This window comes from Triticum urartu, chromosome 6, assembly GCF_003073215.2.
Source record: "Triticum urartu cultivar G1812 chromosome 6, Tu2.1, whole genome shotgun sequence".
Taxonomy (NCBI): domain Eukaryota; kingdom Viridiplantae; phylum Streptophyta; class Magnoliopsida; order Poales; family Poaceae; genus Triticum; species Triticum urartu.
The window spans coordinates 196,280,180-196,286,605 of record NC_053027.1 but is presented as its reverse complement, the minus strand read 5'-3'; positions in this window follow the sequence as shown (position 1 = coordinate 196,286,605).

The window sequence follows — 6,426 nt, the reverse complement described above, 5'->3', positions numbered from 1 at the left end:
ATTGCTTGACTTGTGAAAAGTTGCTAAAATCTGCCAAGACTTAAAATTGGGAAAAGGATAGATTTTTATTTGGTCAAGTAGTCTAATCACCCCCCTCTAGACATACTTTCGATCCTACAAGTGGTATCAGAGCTTTGGTCTCCATTTTCCTTGATTTCCCTAGCTTTGGTGATCATAGCCTTGGTTTCACAACCTAGGAGAGTATGGTGTCTAGCGGGGTAAATTACGACCATAGAGGTCCTTACTTTGACGGTACTAATTTTGCTATTTGGAAGCATAAGATGAAAATGCATATTCTTGGACCTAACCCCGCCGTTTGGGATATTGTGTGTATTGGCTTGCAAGGTGAATTCTTTGATGGGAGAGAACCGAACTGTGAAGCTACCGCGGAAGAATTGAAGATGCTGCAATACAATGCTCAAGCTTGCGTTATCCTCTTCAACAGATCGTGCCCTGAAGAATTCAACAAAATTAGCCATCTTGAGAATGCAAAGGAAATTTGGGATACTTTGATTGATATGCACGAAGGTACCGACTCCGTCAAGGAATCCAAATTGGATGTGCTTCAAAGTCTGCTTGACAAGTTCAAAATGAAGGATGGTGAAGGTGTCGCCGAAATGTACTCTAGGCTTGCTCTCATCACAAATGAGATTGCCGGCTTAGGAAGTGAAGAGATGACCGACAGATTCATCATCAAGAAGATCCTAAGAGCCTTGGATGGAAAATATGATACCGTGTGCACATTGATCCAATGATGCCCAATTACAAAGATCTCAAGCCAACCATAGTCATTGGAAGAATTGTTGCTCATCAGATGTCACTCGAGGATAAAGAAGAGCTTCACAACAAGTCAAGTGGTGCTTACAAAGCCTCATGTGATGCTCCTACATCATCAAGTGAGAAACAAGCCTTCAATGAGGAATTGAGCCTAATGGTGAAGAACTTCAACAAGTTCTACAAGAGTAGAAGCAAAGAAAGAAGTTCCAAGTCAAGGTCCTACAATGACAAAAGATCTTCTAGTCGTGAGCATAATTGCTACAATTGTGGAAGACCCGGACACTACTCCAATGAGTGTACGGCTCCCTACAAAAGAAGAGAAGATTCACCCAAAAGGAGAAGTAGAAGAGAAGAATCACCTCTAAGAGAGAGAAGGAGTAGAGATGATCATTATGAATGAAGAACCTCTCACAGAAGCAAGGAATCGGAAAGGAAGGACAAGTCATCAAGGAGCTACACAAAACGAAGACATGAAGCTCACGTTGGTGAATGGGTATTCGGCTCTGACTCCGACCATCACTCCGAGAGAAGTTATCACTCCAACTCTGAATATACTCAAGATGAAGGTGTTGTCGGTCTAGCACTTGTGTCAACCAACTCCTATGACATGTTTGACTCACCAAATGAAGGAATTGGAAGATGCTTCATGGCTAAAGGCCCAAAGGTATCACACCCCGAGTATGTTGATTACAATAGTGATGAAGATGATTTGCTAGGTGATGATGATTTACATGTAGACAACTCTAGTGATGAGAACTATGATGAAATTGCTATTAATCATGATAATCAAGATAAAACGAATGACAATGATATGAAGGAGATTGGTCATCTAACTAAAGAACTAAACACTCTTAAGTTAGCTCATGAAACTACCTTGGAAGATCATCGAGAGCTTTTAAAGACTCATGAGAAGCTACGCTTTGAAAAACTCAACCTTGAGCAGGAGCATGGGTTATTAAAAGCAATCAATGATGATCTTTGCAAGAAAAGTTCTTCTTACATTGCCAAGTGTTTACTCTTGTCTACTTACATGCTGATACGTCTCCAACGTATCTATAATTTTTGATTGTTCCATGCTATTATATTATCAACCTTGGATGTTTTATATGCATTTATATGCTATTTTATATGATTTTTGGGACTAAGCTATTAACCCAGAGCCCAGTGCCAGTTTCTGTTTTTTCTTTGTTTTAGAGTATCGCAGAAAAGGAAAATCAAACGGAGTCCAATTGACCTGAAACTTCACAGAACTTATTTTTGGACCAGAAGAAGCCCACGGAGTATCGGAGTTGGACCAAGAGAGTCCTGGGCTGCCCACGAGGGTGGGGGCACGCCCAAACCCCCTGGGCGCCCCCCCTGCCTCGTGGACAGCTCGGAGGTCCACCGACGTACTTCTTCCTCCCATATATACCCATATACCCTAAAACCATCGAGGAGCACAATAGATCGGGAGTTCCGCCGCCAGAAGCCTCCGTAGCCACCGAAAACCAATCTAGACCCGTTCTGGCACCCTGCCGGAAGGGGAATCCCTCTCCGGTGGCCATCTTCATCATCCCGGTGCTCTGCATGACGAGGAGGGAGTAGATCTCCCTCGGGGCTGAGGGTATGTACCAGTAGCTATGTGTTTGATCTCTCTCTCTCTCGTGTTCTTGAGGTGATACGATCTTGATGTATCGCGAGCTTTGCTATTATAGTTGGATGTTATGATGTTTCTCCCCCTCTACTCTCTTGTAATGGATTGAGTTTTCCCTTTGAATTTATCTTATCGGATTGAGTCTTTCAGGATTTGAGAACACTTGATGTATGTCTTGTGTGGGATACCCGTGGTGACAATGGGGTATTCTATTGATCCACTTGATTTATGTTCTTGTGATCAACTTGCGGGTTCCGCCCATGAACCTATGCATAGGGGTTGGCACACGTTTTCGTCTTGACTCTCCAGTAGAAACTTCGAGGCACTCTTTGAAGTACTTTGTGTTGGTTTGAATAGATGAATCTGAGATTGTGTGATGCATATCGTATAATCATACCCGCGGATACTTGAGGTGACATTGGAGTATCTAGGTGACATTAGGGTTTTGATTGATTTGTGTCTTAAGGTGTTATTCTAGTACGAACTCTAGGATAGATTGAACGGAAAGAATAGCTTCATGTTATTTTACTACAGACTCTTGAATAGATCGATCAGAAAGAATAACTTTGAGATGGTTTCGTACCCTACCATAATCTCTTTGTTTGTTCTCCGCTATTAGTGACTTTGGAGTGACTCTTTGTTGCATGTTGAGGGATAGTTATATGATCCAATTATGTTATTATTGTTGAGGGAACTTGCACTAGTAAAAGTATGAACCCTAGGCCTTGTTTCAACGCATTGCAATACTGTTTACGCTCACTTTTATCATTAGTTACCTTGCTGTTTTTATATTTTCAGATTACAAAAACCTTTATCTACCATCCATATACCACTTGTATCACCATCTCTTCGCCGAACTAGTGCACCTATACAATTTACCATTGTATTGGGTGTGTTGGGGACACAAGAGACTCTTTGTTATTTGGTTGCAGGGTTGCTTGAGAGAGACCATCTTCATCCTATGCCTCCCACGGATTAATAAACCTTAGGTCATCCACTTGAGGGAAATTTGCTACTGTCCTACAAACCTCTGCACTTGGAGGCCCAACAACGTCTACAAGAAGAAGGTTGTGTAGTAGACATCACATGCCACAAGTAAAATCTAGCAACAAGAATGAGAAAGATTCTTCTTCTAGTAGTAACAGTAATCATGTTAAATCCAATGTTGCTGCTTCTAGTAGTTCTCTTGATTCCACTAATGATTCTCTTAGCCAAGTTACACTTGAGCAAGAAAATAGCTTATTGAAGGGAAATATAGAGAAAGGTGTTTACAAGAGCCTTGCCGGAAGCAAGCAATTTGAGGAAATTGTACGCAAGCAAGGAAGGCACCGGAAGAATCAAGGTGTTGGTTTTGAACGAAAGTTCAACGCCAATGGAGTTGAGTGGGAAGACGATCAATACCCCAAGACAAGGTTTGTTCCTCAACAAGAGAATTATGATCCTACTTCTTTAAAGGGGACACAAGCTCAAGATGATCTTCCACCATAAGACCACAAGCAAAAAGGCAAGGACAAGCTTCAAGAGGAGATTGATGCATTTGAAGAAGCTCCCAAGGCCTTGGTCAAGTGGGTTCCCAATACTACATCAAGTTCTACTTCATCAAGTACAACTACAACTCCAAGGATTCCCATCAAGTTGATGTGGATCCCAAGAAGAAGAACTAGAGAATTCTTGAGGGTGACTCCGCCAACATACTTCACTCATATCATTTTGGTGAGAACAAGTGCAAACAACTTCCAAATATTGCACTAGTTCAAGGAGTCACAAACCCTCATGTTGGTAAGACAAGGGACAAGGTAACCTAATGCTTTCATGGACATCATCTTGTGTGAACTACACTCTATTTCTATGGATATCCTTGTTTGTTCCTTGTGGGACTAACCCATGTAGGTATTGAAAGTGCAACTTACTCAAATGGATTGCTCCGAATGATCTACATCAACATTGAGCATCCACATCTTCAACATCTACATGAAGTCATCATCGACAAAACCCGAGGTTAGTTCATCCCTCTTAGGGGGATATCACATCTAGGGGGAGCTTTACTCTAAGATTGAGCTAAAGCCACTCTAATGGTGTGAACACAACAATGCTTTATGTAAAAGTGGTAAACCCACTTGTGCTTAAACGATGAGTATGACCTTGTCGGCGGTGTGACCGAGTGGATCTCGGGTAGGGGGTCCCGAACTGTACGTCTAGGGTCGATGGTAATAGGAGACAGGGGACATGATTTTTACCCAGGTTGAGGCCCTCTTTATGGAGGTAATACCCTACTTCCTGCTTGATTGATCTTGATGAATATGAGGATTACAAGAGTTGATCTACCACGAGATCGTAATGGCTAAACCCTAGATGTCTAGCATGTATCATTGTGTTCCCCTCTACGGACTAAACCCTCTAGTTTATATAGACACTGGAGGGGCCTAGGGTTGTACAGAGTCGGTTTACAAAGGAAGCAATCTACATATTCGAACACCAAGCTTGCCATCCACGGAAAGGAGAGTCCCATCTGGACATGGGACGAAGTCTTCTGTCTTGTATCTTCATAGCCCATTAGTCCGGCCCATGTTACATAGTCCGGACGCCCGAGGACCCCTTAATCCAGAACTCCCTTAGTAGCCCCCGAACCAGGCTTCAATGATGATGTGTCCGGCGCGCAGATTGTCTTCGGCATTGCAAGGCGGGTTCCTCCTCCGAATACTCCAAAACCTTCAAACACAGAAAACATGTCCGGCTCTGCAAAACGAGTACCACACACACGCAGAGAGTATGATATTTTACGAGTCCAATTCACTGACAACTTTTGTAGTGTGACATGTTTTTTAGCCTCCCGCTCCATGTTTCAAGATGTGGTTTTATTGGCACGTCTTATCGAAGCAGAGACTGTGTCCCCTTATTGCGGGATTCTCATCAATACGAGCGTGGGTAATCCAACCGCGCCGTCTGCACGGCCCTTGGGGAATAGGCGAGTTTTAAGGCGAGTGGGGAGGCGCTTGATATTCGCAGCCTTTATAAAGGGATAAGGATTTCACCTTTTCACCCCTGCCCTCTTCCTCTCTGCCCATCCATTCTCGAGATCCAGCGCCCAAGCTTCCACCTCAAAAAAGTACTCCAGCCATGTACAGATCTGGAGCGCAGGGCAAGTGGATGGTTTCCTCCATCAAGGAGAAGGACATCACCAAGCTCCGGGAGGCCAGGTACTTAGCCCAGGAAATCGCCCACCGGCTTCCAGCAACGGGGCAGATCATCCCCACCCAGGAGTCCCATGAGAGGGTGGTATTCATCCCCCACTTCGTCTGCAGATTGGGATTCCCTCTCCACCCATTCGTCCGCGGACTCATGTTCTACTACGGGCTGGATTTCCACGATCTGGCCCCCAACTCCTTCCTCAACATCTCGGCATTTATTGTCATGTGCGAGGCTTTCCTCCACATCCCACACCACTTCGGATTATGGTTAACGATCTTCAATGTGAAGCCGAAGGTGGTGGCGGTCAACACACAGAGTGCGGAGGCGCCATGGTGAGCAAGATGCCCAACATCTCATGGCCCAAAGGTTCCTTCGTGGAGACCGTCAAAGGGCGGCAACAGCAGTGGTTATACGTCACAGAGCCTCACGACGCCACCTGGGCCGCGGCTCCCGAATTCCATTCTGGAGCCCTGATGCGGCTCACCTCCTGGCTAGACAAGGGCCTGGACTGGTCTTCATTGGACGAGCTGAAAACGCTTCAGACGCGCATCATGAGCATGGTAGACAAGAACATCAAGCTTGTCAATGTGATCCAGGTGATGCTTGTTCGCTGGATCCTTCCGTGCCAAAGCCAGGCTTGCCAATTGTGGGAATTCGATCCGGCCGAGCACCAGACCTTGCAACAGTTCTTCGGCACTATGCACGAAGACATCTGGAAGGTGCTCTCTAAGGCAACGAGACATGGCCGGCGACGACCGAGGACCGCAGGCACGACCTGGCCCATCCCGCCAGTCCGATAAGTTTTTCGTATTTCAAGGTGTATCCCT